This window comes from Mauremys mutica, chromosome 1 (genome assembly GCF_020497125.1).
Source record: "Mauremys mutica isolate MM-2020 ecotype Southern chromosome 1, ASM2049712v1, whole genome shotgun sequence".
In the NCBI taxonomy this organism is placed as follows: Eukaryota; Metazoa; Chordata; order Testudines; family Geoemydidae; genus Mauremys; species Mauremys mutica.
Window position 1 is genome coordinate 299304392 of NC_059072.1, and position 17671 is coordinate 299322062.

Consider the following 17671-nt stretch of genomic DNA (forward strand, 5'->3'; position numbering starts at 1 on the left):
TGTTAGTCTGGATCTGTTGATGGCCAGTGGAGTCCTGTTGGTTTCTTTGTTGGGTTTGTCTTTCTTGGGTTTGACAAACCCAAGAAAGAAACCAACAGGACTCCACTGGCCATCACATACAGTCCTCAGCTCAAACCCCTCCAGCGCATCATCAGGGATCTACAACCCATCCTGGAGAATGATCCCACACTTTCACAGGCCTTGGGTGGCAGGCCAGTCCTCGCCCACAGACAACCTGCCAACCTGAAGCATATTCTCACCAGTAACTGCACACCGCACCATAGTAACTCTAGCTCAGGAACCAACCCATGCAACAAACCTCGATGCCAACTCTGCCCACATATCTACACCAGCAACACCATCACAGGACCTAACCAGATCAGCCACACCATCACTGGTTCATTCACCTGCACGTCCACCAATGTAATATATGCCATCATATGCCAGCAGTGCCCCTCTGCTATGTACATCGGCCAAACTGGACAGTCTCTAAGGAAAAGGATAAATGGACACAAATCAGATATTAGGAATGGCAATATACAAAAACCTGTAGGAGAACACTTCAACCTCCCTGGCCACACAATAGCAGATCTTAAGGTGGCCATCCTGCAGCAAAAAAACTTCAGGACCAGACTTCAAAGAGAAACTGCTGAGCTCCAGTTCATCTGCAAATTTGACACCATCAGCTCAGGATTAAACAAAGACTGTGAATGGCTTGCCAATTACAGAACCAGTTTCTCCTCCCTTGGTTTTCACACCTCAACTGCTAGAACAGGGCCCCATCCTCCCTGATTGATCTAACCTCGTTATCTCTAGCTTGCTTCTTGCTTGCATATATAAACCTGCCCCTGGAAATTTCCACCACTTGCATCTGAAGAAGTGGGTATTCACCCACGAAAGCTCATGCTGCAAAACGTCTGTTAGTCTATAAGGTGCCACAGGATTCTTTGTTGTCTACCGACAGTGGCCAATGCCAGGTGCACCGCCCCCAGAGGGAATGAACCTAACAGGCAATGATTAAGTGATCTCTCTCCTGCCATCCATCTCCATCCTCTGACAAACAGACACCATTCCTTACCCATCCTGGCTAATAGCCCTTTATGGACTTAACCACCATGAATTTATCCAGTTCTCTTATAAACGCTGTTATAGTCCTAGCCTTCACAACCTCCTCAGGTAAGAAGTTCCACAAGTTGACTGTGCGCTGCGTGAAGAAGAACTTCCTTTTATTTGTTTTAAACCTGCTGCCTATTAATTTCATTTGGTGACCCCTAGTTCAAGTATTATGGGAATAAGTAAATAAGTTTTCCTTATCCACTCTCTCCACATCACTCATCATTTTGCTGGGCAGTCACTACACAGCACATATAACTGATCAGGTCTGACACAACAGTCAGTGGCCAGCAGTTTAGCATATGTACACTAGATGGTCTCCTGATTTGATATTGCTGAAGAGTTGATTGGTGTTCATTGAATGTGGCCCTCATCATTTGGCTTTCCACATATAGCCCTAAATAGCCTGTCTGATTGCCTTCATGCCTTGCTGTAGAGCTTAGTTTTTCTTCCTGTTTGGAAAGGGAAGGAAAATTTTGAGGATGGTTAACGGTTAGAAAAAGAGGACTGTTTCAACTTCTAATTGGTACAGTTTGCTATTTGGGGGTTGCATGAGGTAGAAATGCTGTAGTTTAGTCATAATGAAAGGGATTTTTGATATTTGTGTTTTATGTTACGTTATGGGCTCCTCGAACAAATAGATGAGTTATTGTGTATGAAATCAAAATTAACCAATTAAATTTTAGTATATTCTGAAAAACACTGTGTATTTAACCATTTCTTTCTTTTATATTTTTTTGTAAGAATCAGTTTAGTTTTTAAAAAATCATCAGTAATTTTAAATGGCATGTATCCAACATAAGTGCTCTACTTGAAAACAATACGCAGCTATCAAGTACATGGCCAAGGGGATTATATGTTAAGTTGACAATTCCTCAATTTGGAATAGAATTTCTGTTCAGCGTATGGAAAATTAACAGATCGATAATAAGCATTAGACACCTTGTTATGATCCACTCGGCTAAAAATTTACCTCTCTATCTGGAGGTCAAGAGACAAGCACTGTACAACATTAACCACATCACAGTCAAGTTTTATCTGAAAATATATGCACTCTTGCAATAACATTCACCTCTCTTTTGGCATACACAGGCTGGGTCCCAAGAGCATCTTCATCTGTGCACAGAGTACAGACCTATCTTTTGTGCAAGTAAAAAAAATGAAAGTGACTGTACTGAAGGCTCTCCTATGAGAAATTCTGCATGATTTTGCTTCAAACTGATTCAACAAAACCCTCAAGCTACATAATGTGGAAATGTTGAAAAGAAAAAGGGGAACAAAATAAGCAGGCTACCCAGTGCTCCAGGGTGTTTTGATTCCAGGTTGAACTGTTTTCCTTTTGCTGCCACTCATGAAAGGAGAATCTGGATACTGCATTGTATAACTATATCATGCAGTTTAATACAAATGAGTCTTTTTTTCTTTTGTAAAGTAAGATATTTTTATTACTTTGTTTTGTCCGTTAAAAGAAGTTATATTGTGGGCTGAAACCTGGTCGGCTGACTCATTTCAATAGTGAAATTGGATTCAAGAGAACTAGAACTGAGTGAATAACCTCTGTGTGTGTGTTTGTTCAGTGGCCGAACCCCCAAATAATAAACAAAGAAATCATTCAGGAACCCCAAATGACCTTTTTTTTTTCAAATTAAGTGAAATGAAAGTCAAAAAAATTGATTTCAGATCAAACAAAGCATTTTGTTTGACCTGTAGCTCAATGTTTGGCTTCAAGGTTTTTTAAAAAGTTTTACAATTTTTCTGAATAAAATTGAGGTAAATTCCCACACGAAACAGCATTCCAAAATGGAAAGTCAAAATGTTTTGTTACGGTTTTGGAGGTGCCACAATGAACCATTTCCACATTTTGGATAGTTTTTCTTACTGAAACAATTGTATAATGATTATGATGACCAGAGAGCTACTGGCTCTTGGTAGACACCTTCAATGAATTATTAGGCATATATCCAACCCAGGGGATGCCTGTACAAACCTATGCATTTCCTGTGCTCTCTGCCATTTGGCATCAAGATGTCCTTTGATCATAGGTGGCTATTTAATCTGGCAGAAAAGCGTATAACAAAATCCAGAATTTGGAAGCTGAAGGTAGACAAATAAGGTGTGAATTTTAATTGTGAGTAATTAATCATTTGAACAACTCATCTATGAATGAGGTGGACTCCATTACTTGAAATCTTTAAATCAAGTCTGGATTTCTTTCAGAAAGTTATATTATAGCTCTAGCAGATATCCTGGGCTTCATGCAGAAATTACTAGATGGCATTCTGTGGCCTGGGTCATGTTGGAGGTCGGACTGCATGATCGTGGTGGACCCTTCTAGCCTTAAAATCTATAAATCTCACAAGAGTTATTTGCAGTAACTTCAAAATGCCACTAATTCTTTGAGACTAATTTTAGATGCTTCCATGTTGACTGTGGTGCTGGAAGCTTTCACTGTTGACACTGTCAAAGCAGTGTCAAAATGTAAATAGTGGTTCAAAGTGCTAAAGGTCTAAAGAAATACTATTTACATGTCATCTATTATTATTTCTTCCCCATTCCCAGTTACAGATTATGATTACCTTGTGCCCTCCCAACTGTAAAATCTCCCCAATTCCCCACCTACCGAGAAACAGATTATGCTTCCATTTTTTTAAAGAGCAAATATTTTCTCTAGATTTTTTGCTAATATTTTTCAGATATAAAAGGCATGAACATCCAGAATCATTAACATCTGCAAATAGGTAAAGCCAGAGGTAATATTTGTAATATGTTCATGTTTTCCAGGTTCTCCCCTCATTCATTTTATATATATAAAATAATCACTCTTTAAAAAAAAATTAACTAGCTCTCTCATACAGAGAGAGAGAGAGAGAGAGAGAGAAAGAGAGAGAGCTAGTTAATTTTCTCTGAGAGAGCTAGTTAATTTTCTCTCTCTCTGGCCAATTGGCTTATGTCACATCCAAATTTCACTCTTTTGAAAAAATTAACATTTTTAATTAATATACATACAGAGAGAGAGAGAGCTAGTTAATTTTTTCAAAAGAGTGAAATTTGGATGTGACATAAGCCAATTGGTGTTTTACTATTGTGTTAGCAGTTCTTGTCAGGACTGACATACTCACGACACATAAGTGTTGTCATAATATGTATCTAAAAGGTGTCATGTAAAATATAATCTAATAACTCATTGATCTTGAATAATCTTGTGTGATGTGAGTACAAAGAGTTATGGATATCTGCTAGGATTATAGTCTTAAAACGTCTTTGGCAAGCAATGCATAAGCAAAGTTTGGCCTAGATAAAGGAATATGTATTTGACTGTCCAACCTGGCCATCAGGCAATGTCAATGAAGGTCAATTTATATGTAAGATAAACAAAGCTAACAAGCAGAGGAGAAGACAGCATGGTAGCTATACCCCAGCAGAAAAGAAAAACTTTATCTGGGCTATAAACACAGGGGATCTGAACCTCAAATGATAAACAATTGAATCAACTGACTGTATGCAATATTAATTACTGTATTATAAAACTGTATCAAGTAACGACTCTGCTGATTATAGAATTGTGAAATGTAAACACTATATGAGAAATTATGAGTACTCACTAATATGCTTAAATGTCCATGACTAAAAGCTGTTTAAACCAGGAAGGGAATGGGGAATAGATAACAAGTTGTCTTCCATACAGGAGGAAAGTCAGCTATTTACTTGTCTCCTATGTAAATTAAGCAAGGTATGACAAAAAACAATTGAAGCCCCATTTATATATGAGTCAGCAGGTGGTCCAGGAGCGGGCTGGACAATTCAGAGCAGATGGTTCTGGGGAACTTCAGGACTGGGAGTCTGTTGGAATTTCTTTGCTAGTATACTCACTGCTAGTGGAGATGAGAATATGTCTGTGGTGTAACAACCAGGCTGCTGGAGTCAGAGTTGCTGAACCAGAGCTGCTAGTCACACAGACACTCAGTGTATGCTTGGAATGTCCAGAAAAGGGATTTGCAGTGATGCACCCTGGGTTACAAGGCAGCTGGTGACAGCCTCTCACTTCTCTGGATAGCACTCCAAAATGTGACAGGATGGCATTCTCCCCTCCACAAAATGCCTTTATCATTTTTCTACCAAGTCTAAAAATTACACTGCCCCATCACAAATGCTGAACATCAGAACATAAGAACATAAGAACGGCCGTACCAGGTCAGACCAAAGGTCCATCTAGCCCAGTATCTGTCTACCGACAGTGGCCAATGCCAGGTGCCCCTGAGGGAGTGAACCTAACAGGCAATGATCAAGTGATCTCTCTCCTGCCATCCATCTCCATCCTCTGATGAACAGAGGCTAGGGACACCATTCTTACCCATCCTAGCTAATAGCCATTTATGGACTTAGCCACCATGAATTTATCCAGTCCCCTTTTAAACATTGTTATAGTCCTAGCCTTCACAACCTCCTCAGGTAAGGAGTTCCACAAGTTGACTGTGCGCTGCATGAAGAAGAACTTCTTTTTATTTGTTTTAAACTTGCTTCCTATTAATTTCATTTGGTGACCCCTAGTTCTTGTATTATGGGAATAAGTAAATAACTTTTCCTTATCCACTTTCTCAACATCACTCATGATTTTATATACCTCTATCATATCCCCGCTGAGTCTTCTCTTTTCCAAGCTGAAGAGTCCTAGCCTCTTTAATCTGTCCTCGTATGGGACCCTCTCTAAACCCCTAATCATTTTAGTTGCCCTTTTCTGAACCTTTTCTAGTGCTAGAATATCTTTTTTGAGGTGAGGAGACCACATCTGTACACAGTATTCGAGATGTGGGCGTATCATGGATTTATATAAGGGCAATAATATATTCTCAGTCTTATTCTCTATCCCCTTTTTAATGATTCCTAACATCCTGTTGGCTTTTTTGACTGCCTCTGCACACTGTGTGGACATCTTCAGAGAACTATCCACGATGACTCCAAGATCTTTTTCCTGACTCGTTGTAGCTAAATTAGCCCCCATCATGTTGTATGTATAGTTGGGGTGATTTTTTCCAATGTGCATTACTTTACATTTATCCACATTAAATTTCATTTGCCATTTTGTTGCCCAATCACTTAGTTTTGTGAGATCTTTTTGAAGTTCTTCACAATCTGCTTTGGTCTTAACTATCTTGAGTAGTTTAGTATCATCTGCAAACTTTGCCACCTCACTGTTTACCCCTTTCTCCAGATCATTTATGAATAAATTGAATAGGATTGGTCCTAGGACTGACCCTTGGGGAACACCACTAGTTACCCCTCTCCATTCTGAGAATTTACCATTAATTCCTACCTGTCAATCTATCTCAGTTATGGGTATATGCCAGTATCCACCGAGGAAATCCAATTTTTGAAGTAGGGAAAATAAGATATCATGCCAGCTAGTCGGTATGTTATCTACCACGGACATGGTTATAGCCTTCTTTTTGTTTTTAATTACACTTTTGAGATGCCAAAAGCTAACACAAAACCTATATTTTTGATGGGTCACTTGCTGGAGGATTCTCTGCACCTTGAGGTCTTTAAACCACGATTTGAGGACTTCAATAACTCAGACATAGGTTAGGGATTTGTTACAGGAGTGGGTGGGTGAGAGTCTGTGGCCTGCATTGTGCAGGAGGTCAGACTAGATGACCATAATGGTCCCTTCTGACCTTAAGGCTATGAATCTATGAATCTTACTTCCATATGAAAACTTAATCGCGTCAGCAGTAGCAGGTTCTTTGCTGGATACGGGAGAATAACTGGCTCACTGAAAGTAAAAGGTTGCCCCCCATCCTCCAATACTCTAACTGTTGCGTTAATGTTTATGCTTCAGCAGCTTGCATACTTTGGAGTGCCGAAGTTGTCAAATAGAGTAGCACTTCCGTGAGGACACAGCAAAAACCCACCTAGAGAGGAATTTGATGAAAATAAGATAGTTAATCTTTGATATTTCCAGGGAAATACCAGGCATAAATGGCACATACAGTCCTGCTAAATAACTACTCAGCAAGGAAAATACAACTATTAGTTTGCTAGTAGAGGCAAGAATATGTGAGCCCCTACAACCTACTGTTTTCCAATTTAATTCCATTGATTAATGGGTATATCTACTTCTATATTACCTGAAATTACTAGACAATATATACATTTTAAAACAGAAAATAGAGTAGAAGGCTGCATGCCTATCCAACTACTGTGGCCCCTATTGTACCTTTAACATAGACTGTATTAGGATCAGTACGGAAGCACAACTCCTCAAGGAGAGCTGCAGAATTCATAGTGGTTGAAGCAAACTCTTCATTGGCTTCCTAGATCTTTGGGGAGAAGAGGAGAAGTGCAGATTCTGTGCCACCGTTACAGAGGATCATCTACTCACCCTGCACCCAGCCAATTCTGGCTGCCAACAACAGCCAGGGTGGCATCATGATTCCATTCACTCTGGAGACGAAACTAATGGTAGAATCAGCACTTGTCTGGAGCAGTCTTGTGTTCAGGAGAGATTAAGAATCCACATTCATCTGCCTTCTGTCACACCCCAAGCAATGGAGCAAAGTTAGATATCATCTTGTGCTGCATGTGCACCTCTAAACTGTTTTTAAAACTGTTTTTCTACTTCCCAACAAAAATAAGTTCTCAGTTTCACTATATTTATGGAAATAAGCTTTAAAGCTTTTATATTAAGCATAGAAATCTCTGCTTAGATGTGAATTCTAGAACACAAGTTTAGGCATCTTCACTGTTAGTCCCAATTCAAATTCTCACTTGCTCTCCCTAATCACTTCATCAAGCATGCAGCTCTGCATCAGCTGCCCTATTCACTGCTGAATTGTGACCTAGTGTCTATCCATACTGCCCGTTTTCTAATACTCCTCTTATCAAATCCCTTCTCTCCAATAAGAATTGCCTTCAGCATTGCTTACCTTTACAAACACCCCCATCTTGTGCTCATCGAGAGCTATCAATCTCTCCAATTTGTCTGATTCTCTCCATTCTCCACTTGCCTTCCTCTCCTTCGTCAACTCCATAGTGGCCAGTTATAACCTCATTCTTTCTCTTGTGATTGTATAGAAGAAAAATGTAGCAAAAATTTCCCAGATGGTAATAGGAAGGGGGGAGAAGAAGCAGGATAAAGGACATTTTGGCCTGTCTCTTTATTTTCCCCTAATCCTATTATTTCACATTTTCTAGCATACCCTTTACCCTCCTTTTTGTCCAAGTCTCTGATGTTTTTGTTACTTTATTCCATAAGATAGTGTGTCAATTTACTCACTTTTCTAATATCCTATACAGTATATTTTTTATTGAAGCACACATTTCCATGTGAACCTAATGCCAGTGTAGGCATACAGATCTCTTGATGCTCATACCCCATTTAGGAATATATGCGCACATATAGGTAATCACATGTACAGCCCCAACTTGTAAGCATGCCAAAGGAGATTTCTATACTTACATCAAGCAGGCATATATAGGAACTAAACAGTTCAAAGGTTTGTATCTTTTCCCACGCATTCAAATGTGATGTTAGATTTGAAAACATATTTCAAGATTAGGGCTTTGTGTCTTTAACAAAGATGCAGTCCCCGTCCCCCCAGTCATACACACACAAAATCTATTACCATCACCAAACGCTAATCTGCTAGAAATCTATTGTTAAAATGAGCTGTCATGAAAAGTCCCCTAAATAGGAAGAAGTCCATGCATAATGGCTTGTCATCTAGTGGAAGCCAATAGTAATGCACACAGGAATCACCTTAGCATGTTCATCCATTTTCAGGGACAGCTAAACAGTCACCTCTCTGGGCTTCCTCCAAGGCTGACCCATTTAATTTTCTGCCTGGGACGCATCTCAATATTCTGCCTTCTCTTCCAGACAAAAGTGAATAGTCACTTGCCTGGGAGGCACTATAGCAAGTTTGATAAATTGCCTCATAAGTTGAGCTAAACCAATACCTGTCTGGAAGGCACTATCTTGCCGTCAACCTAATTATTAAGCAGACTGTAACTGTTACTTATCCTAAGATGTTTATTATAAACTACATCTAAAAGCAACTGCTTGTAATTTTGAGTCATAATTCATATTTAAGGTTTAAAAAGGTAGCAAAAAAAAATCCTTCAGCAAAAAAATGTTAGTCCCAAGCATATAAAAATACCCTGAATCACTTAAAAAAATAAGAATTCTAATTCTCTTTTTCTTGGAGTGTGGTAATTGTCTAGTAATTTCTAAGATGGAAAGTCTTAAAAAGAAAGTGGTTTCTTTTCAGGTTTTCAAGGGCATTCTGAGGCTTCTTTCAAGTTTATAAAGTCCTTTGTGATCCTCAGATGAAAGATGCTACAGAAATGCAAAGTATTATTGTTATTATTTATTATTTCTTACATTTGTTTCTGGAACACCAATCTTCACTAGGACTTTGATTCTTGATAGCAAAAGTCATTGACCTAACATCTGTGATTTCCAGGAGGCTTAACATTATCAGTGGTCACAAAAGAACATGAAGGTGCATTTGATGGTAGAAAACATTTGTAAGGTTTTATTACAAATAATGAGATGATTGAAATGGATGGGGAAAGCACAGAAGGAAAGGAAAGGTCTGGGACTAATACTAGGGGAGAACATAAAAAGATTAGATTCAGAAAACTCAGTCTTTAGAATGTTTCAAAAAGGACAAAAAATTAATTGAGAGAATAATTGATTCCTTAATAAATATGAAATATATTTATTATCCAAGTATATTTTCATTCAGTATATGTGCAGGAGAACTTACTGTTACAAAAAAGAAGAATAGCAGAAAAAATAGTAATAAAAATAGCAAAAAAACTGCTATAGTCAACCTCCACTGCGTCTTTGAGGCATGACTTGAAGTGCACTGGTGGCTCCAGCTTTATTATACTTGGAGACCTGATGTGCCTCAAAGGACCATTTAAGGACAATTTCTTCCCCTGGGCTTACTTTGGGGCTGCCATCCACCGTAGATGTGTGCCAGAGGGACTGGCTAGAAGAAATTGAACATAATAGCCCAAAAACTTACAACATATGCTGACACTTTTATGTTTTCTGACAGTCTGATCTTTTCATAGTAACACTCGGGGATTTTTGCCTAGCTATTTTCTTCTGATTTCCATGTTGTAACTGTGTCATAGTAAAATAAAATAAAAATCAAGATTTAAATGATACCACTCTCATGTATGATGCATCAGACATAAAAATACCTATGAACACGTACTAGAATGTATAGTAGGTGGAATTATATACATGATGACATATCCAACCTTCAGAATACATGATTTATTTTCAAGGTTATGGACATGAATACCATTAAGGCATACAACAGGCAGCAAAGAAATTGCATATGATTTTAGAGAACAGATAAGAGAGGTCTGGTCCATGGTAGAGAAGAATGGACATGACAGCAGAGCAGAAAGACATGTGAAAGAGAGAAAAGGGAGGCTTTATGAAGAGTAAAACTTTTATATAGAATATGGAACACTGTACTTTATTTTCAATTAATTTCACCAACTGCAGAGTAGAACATCATCAGTGGAGGAACGCAAATCACTGCATCTCTTCTAAAAGTTAATTTTTCAGTGGAAGGAAAGGGACATAGTCATTGAATGATAATGAATATTGTAGACTAATGCTAGATTAATTTGTATAACAATTCTATTGCTCTCCATATGCTGCTAGTGATATACAGCTATTAATGTCAATGACATTTCCAAAACTGGGTATACGCAGCTTAATTCAGCTAAAGGGAATTGGTTTATGGAGGTCCCTTAGCTCTTTCTCTGCCATGTGATTTTTGTTTCACTTTATCACTTCTAGGGTGAGTTAAGATTTATAGGCTAGACCCTCAGCTGGTATAAACTGGTGTAGTTCCACTGAAGTCAATATAGCTATGCCCATTTATGCCAATTGAGGACCTGGCCTTACATGTGCTAAATCCATTATCCTTGCAAACTGAGCCCAAATTCAGCATAAATGGGTTTGAACAAGTACATTCTATTATTTGCACAAGGAAGTGACAATGTAGGTAATTGTGCATGCAAAATTGTGTGTACAAAAATGACAGCTGGGCTGACAATGAGACCCTTCAAGTGAGGGAAACTGGTAAAGAACATACATTAGCCTGTTGCTGGTCTCCACTAGTCTTTTCTCATGTTAGGTTCTTTTTCCCCTTTCCAGTTCATTTTGAGGTATTAACACATGTTCTCTTCTGGATAGATCAACATTTCCTAATACAGATTTAAAAACTACATTCCTAAGCTTTCTATACCCCTCGCTCACCTTCTCAGGATCTGGGCATAAGCAGGGTTTAAAAAGCAGACTATTATAATTTGGGTGGTGTCATGGTTATGGGGATGACTATACCTCTGTCCCCTTTCTGTGCACCTCTCCTGGTCTTAGGACTTATGCCTTTACCTGTGTAGTGGAATCTCATAAGTCTCCCACTGTTAGACCAGGATCTCTGGGTTCAATGCCCCATCTATGCCAAACATAGGAATGTCCCACACACACACCCTCTCAGTTTTGTAAACTAGTTACATGCAGTGTTGCCAACTTAGTGATAGTTTGGAAATTTGAATTGAAATTGAAACATTAATACATACTTTAAAAGCATATAAAGTGTATGATAAAATACGTGTATCTGAAAAATTATAATAGATTTGAAAAGTAGGAACATAGACTAGCTTCTTTATTCAGCTTTTGTTTTTATGACAATGCCAGTGCATTCATTTCGGTTATGTTGGCCAACCTAATAATTTCAAATTATGATTTGTAAGCAAAGTCTAAATGAGCTCTCCCTGACAGCTAGTGATGAGCTGGGGGCTGGGGGAAAGGCTTCAGGACCAGATTGTATTTACAGTCACACCTAATCTACCTAGGTATCCAGCAAACAGAGCTGTGTTGCCCAAGTGATAGATTTTGGCTGGGGTTGGGTTACAAATCACTTGAATGGGCGGGGGAAGGGAGTAATGAAATGTTGTTATTCTTATTGTATGAGTAAAGGGCAGTAGAACTGTACTTAGCCTGTGCTGATTGAGGGCATCAAGAGAGAGGGTGGGGACAGGGGTTTTGTTGATGGTCTGCCTGAGTCACAAGTACTATTTGACCTGCCCCTCTCCACTGTTTAAAGAGAGAGCTGATTAGGCTCCATAGATAGTCTTTTGTTTTGTTAAGTGACCACTGCAGCTGAAATCACTGATAATCAGGTCTAAGTGCTTAGTCCTGCTTGTGGGACAGTGTTTCTGTGGAAGAGATGGCCCAGTCTGCACTAGCACCGAGGTTCCCCCACTGAGAGCTGAAATCACTGAAAGCTGATGGAACCTCAAGAGACCAACTCGCAGAGGGCACAGTGGCAAGTGGTAGTAGGTGATGGCGCAGGGCCATTGGCAAGAGAGCGATGGAGTTAACGGTGGCACAACAAACAACAGTGGCCAGAGCAAACAGTGAACAGCTGGAGGAATGAGCAAGGTGCCTTCTTGACCCCTACCTGGGAGGTGAACTCATAAGAAAGCACCTCTGAACTCTGAGTCTCCACTGAGCAAGGACAAAACCGGTGACTGTTAACGAGGCTGTTAAGAATGCTGGAGACACAACACAGTTCATGCGAACAAACATGGCTGTGGCATCATACTTTCTATTTAAGCAAGAGATACCATACACTACAAACTGGAGGCCAATGTTAAGTGCATTGTCACTCGTTCATCCTGAAGTTGAACAAGACCAGCAAATGCTCACTATCTTTCTGCAAGAAACTCTACTGACTGGCTAGAAGCATGTGGTGCAACAGTGAAAGACTCAACAGTTGAAAAAGTGAAGAACACCACATTCAAAAAAATTGCATACATGGCTGATGAATGCACTGATGTAAATGGGCATCAAGTATTAAGTCATTGTGTACATTATCTTGATGTCAATGGTAGGCCAGCATTTCTAGATGTTCAAGTTATAGAAGACACATTGGCTGCATCTGTGACAACCCACATCTTAGAAGAGTTAAATGCTTATCAATTGGACCCCAAACAGATGGCTGCTTGTGCATTTGATGGCGCTGAAAACTTCTCAGGAAGACATGGTGGAGTACAAGCTTTGCTCAGAGAAAAGTGTAACCCTAATCTCGCCTATACACACTGCAGAGGCCATCTACTCCAACTAGCAGTGGTTCTCAAACTTCTGTACTGGTGACCCCTTTCACATAGCAAGCCTCTGAGTGCAACCCCCCCTATAAATTAAAGCCACTTTTTTAATATATATTTAACACCATTATAAATGCTGGTGGCAAAGCAGGGTTTGGGGTTGAGGCTGACCACTCATGACCCCCTCTGTAATAACATCATGACCCCCTCAGGGGTCCCAATTCCCAGTTTGAGAACCCCTGAACTAGCGCTAGTACAAAATATAGAAGATACACTGGGACTGAAGTTCAAATTAGTCCAACCTGGGAAAACCCTCTGGCTTTTTCATGAGCGATCCTTGGCTGTTGTCTTAAAATTACTCCAGCCATTACTACTGACTTTGGAAAGTATCTACCAAGATGGGATAGATATAAATAGTGAGGCTGGTGGATTACTTTTGCTACTACATTCAGAGAAGACTATTGCCATTCTCTCTCTTGTAAGTCTATTCTTGAAACCACTTGGGTCATTAAACAATGCCATCCAGGCATCTGCTACAACAGTAGTAGATCTTTGATCCAAAGGTAGCTTCTATTGCTGGACAATCAGAGAGCTATCCATTGAAAAGGTACTGGAAGAAGCAAAGACTTCAGTCCAGAAGTTGACTGATGAAGGCATTTATATTGAATCCTTAAGTGAAGAGGACAAGAAGTGTTTGTTAAGACAATTGAAAAAGTACACAGACTTGATCCTTAAAAATCTACAACAGCGACTTCTAGATTCTACTCAGCCTCTACACAGCTTTTACAGATTCCTATAAAACACTGAGAGTTGAGTGGAGTGAGGCACTACCATCAATGGGGCTGCCATGTGCTCAGGACTGAATAGAGAATTTGAACACATAGTGGAATATCATATGACGAATATATGAAGATTTGACTTCAACTTCTTTTTTATCATCACTGGTGGCTCAACCCGATATTTATGCTATGTTTCCTGAGATGAAAAGTAGGGATTCATCTCTTGCTACTCCCAGTCACAACAGCTACAGTTGAGTGTTCTTTTTCATCACTGAATAGAATTTTTTGTTCTGAAAGAAGTCGCCTTCTGCATGATCATGTGGATGAACTAATGAGCATATAAGTTGAAGGAATGAAGTTCCAGACACATGAGAAGTCACCAAAGATGAACACGTTGCATTCAAGAAGTTCATTAACAGAATTGTGCAAAATTATAACAAGAAACCAAGAAGGATGTAGATGTAGTGCAGGGGTCAGCAACCTCTGGCACATGGCTCGCCAGGGTAAGCACTCTGGCAGGCCAGGCCAGTTTGTTTATCTGCTGCGTCCACAGGTTCAGCCAATGGTGGCTCCCACTGGCCGTGGTTCGCCGCTCCAGGCCAATGGGGCTGCAGGAAACAGTGCGGGCCGAGGGATGTGCTGGCTGCCAATGGGATCATTGTACTCATTACGCTGGTGGTATGGTGCTGGTTGGTACATGGCCTCCATCTTTTCTAGGCTCATTGTGAAACCAAAGCATTTTGAGTCATAGGCAAAGTAGTCCATGATAAGCTGAATGTCCTCTAGTGTGTACGCAATGAGGGTACAGTTAACAGCAAAATGGAGTTCTCTTAGGGCTGGTCTACACTATACAAATAGGTCCACACAAAGCAGCCTATATCAGCCTAATTATGTCAGTGTCTACACTACAGCCTTCCTCCCACCAATGTAAATGCTCTACTACACCGACATAATAACTCCAACTCCATGAGAGGCCTAAGGCTTATGTCAGTGTACTTAGGGTGTAGACACTGCATCTCTTACATCATCTGCTTTGTCAGTTTCACTGCAGGAGAGCTGGGTGGCTGGACCCTGCTCCTAGCTCAGAGCCAGGGTGAGAAGCTGGGGCAGCTTTGGACCCCATTCCCAATTGGGCACCTGGGCAGCTTCAGACTCTGCTCCCAGCTGGGAGTCAGGGAGAAAAGCCCAAGCACCCCTTTCCCCTGCCACTCCCTGCCTGGAACCAGGCAGCCTAGTCAATTTTATAGCTTGGTGGCAAGAAGCCCCGGGTGGCTTACCTGGGCTGCTGGCAGGGAACGTGGGAGTAGGGTATGAGAGGGGAACGGGGGAGAAGTCTCAGGTGGCTTCTACCAGCTCTAAGCAGTTAACGGGGAGCGGGTGGTGGGGGGAGCCCACCTAGAGCCTGCAGGGCAGCCAGGCTTCTGGCAGGGAGTTGCCAGTGGAGCTGAGAGATCCCATAATGCCCCTCCGAGGTCGGTGGAAGTGGTCCTGGTGAGGACATAAACCACTAACCCAAGGAGGGTACTGTGTACATACACCACCGCAGTAGTTACTGAAGTAGCTGTTTGTAGTTTAGACATACACTTCGTAGGTGTTTGATTGCCTTGGTGAGAGCTCTGAGTCACTGTAGATTTAGGCACCAGTCTGATTTTCAAAAGTGCTGAACATCCCACAGTTTCCCTTTAAGTCATAAGTAACAATGCACTTTCCTTATTTATAATTTTTTGGGGAAATCTAAATGAGTTTTTAAATGGAGGAATCAAAACCTTCCTTTGCTTTCTGTAATCTCCAAAAATCTCCCTGTAAAATAGTTTTATTTTTAAAAAAGTTTAACAATATATTAATAAATTAATCTATTCATAACTTGTAAATGAACTTCCTAATTTAGGAATTAGTCAGTGCTTTAATATTTTGTTTTGTTTTTAATTTAAATTCTCTTTGTTTTTACCTTAGGACTTGTCTATATGGGAAACATTTTTTCAGTATAACCTAAGGGATGAATGTAAACTGATACAGTTATAATGGTAAAGCTACTGTGTGGACAATCTTAGTGCAATATAAGGGTATGTCTACACTACGAAATTAGGTCGAATTTATAGAAGTAGATTTTTTAGGAAGCAATTTTATACAGTTGATTGTGTGTGTCCCCAATAAGTGCATTAAGTCAGCGGAGTGCGTCCATAGTACTGAGTTTAGCGTCGACTTTTGGAGAGTTGCACTGTGGGTAGCTATCCCACAGTTCCCATAGTCTCCACCACCCATTGGAATTCTGGGTTGAGCTCCCACTGCCTGATGGGGCAAAAACATTGTCGCGGGTGGTTTTGGGTCCATGTCGTCAGTCGCCCCTCCCTCATGAGAGAAACAGCAGACAATAATTTCGCGCCTTTTTTCCACGCAGACGCCATACAATGGCAAGCGTGCAGCCTGCTCAGCTCAGCTGCCGCTGTTGTGTTCTGGGTGCTGCTGGAAGCAGACGGTGCAGTAGGGCTGCAAACCATCGTCATGCTTCCACTGCCACTGTGCTCTCCTGCTCTGGCAGCAGACGGTACAATAGGTCTGCAAACCATCGTCATTGAATGACCGAACGACTGCTTCTGCTGCCACTCTGCTCTCCTGTAGACGCCATACCATGGCAAAAATGGAGCCCGCTCAGATCACCGCGGTAGTTATGAACACTGTAAACACCTCGCACATTATCCTGCAGTATATGCAGCCCCAGAACCTGCAAAAGCAGGTGAGGAGGCGATGGCAGCGCAGTGATGAGAGTGATGAGGACATAGACACAGACTTCTCCCAAAGCACGGGCCCTGGCAATTTGGACATCATGGTGGTAATTGGGCAGGTTCATGCCATGGAGCGCCAATTCCGAGCCCAGGAAACAAGCACAGACTGGTGGGACTGCATAGTGTTGCAGGTCTGGGATGATTCCCAGTGGCTGCGAAACTTTTGCATGCATAAGGGCACTGTCATAGAACTTTGTGACTTGCTTTCCCCTGCCCTAAAGTGCAGAAATACCAAGATGAGAGCAACCCTCACAGTTCACAAGTGAGTGGCAATAGCCCTCTGGAAGCTTGCAACACTAGACAGCTACCGGTCAGTCGGGAATCAATTTGGAGTAGCAAAACTACTGTGGGTGCTGCTGTGATCCAAGTAGCCAATGCAATCACTGAACTGCTGCTATCAAGGGTAGAGACTCTGGGAAATGTGCAGGCCATAGTGGATGGCTTTGCTGCAATGGGATTCCCTAACTGTGGTGGGGCAATAGACAGAACACATATCCCTATCTTGAGACTGGAGCACCAAGGCAGCCAGTACATAAACTGCAAAGGGTACTTTTCAATGGTGCTGCAAGCACTGGTGGATCACAAGGGAAGCTTCACCAACATCAACATGGGATGGTCGGGAAAGGTACATGACACTCGCATCCTCAGGAACTCTGTCTGTTATAGCCTCTGTCCTTCATGCCCTTTGAGATTTTTTCAAATATTTTGGCATTTCATCTTTTGGAATGGAGTTCTGATAGCATGGATTCGTCTCCCCATACAGCAATCAGATCCAGTTCCTCCCGTTTGGTCCATGCTGGAGCTCTTTTGCGATTCTGGGACTCTATGGTCACCTCTGCTGGTGAGCTCTGCACA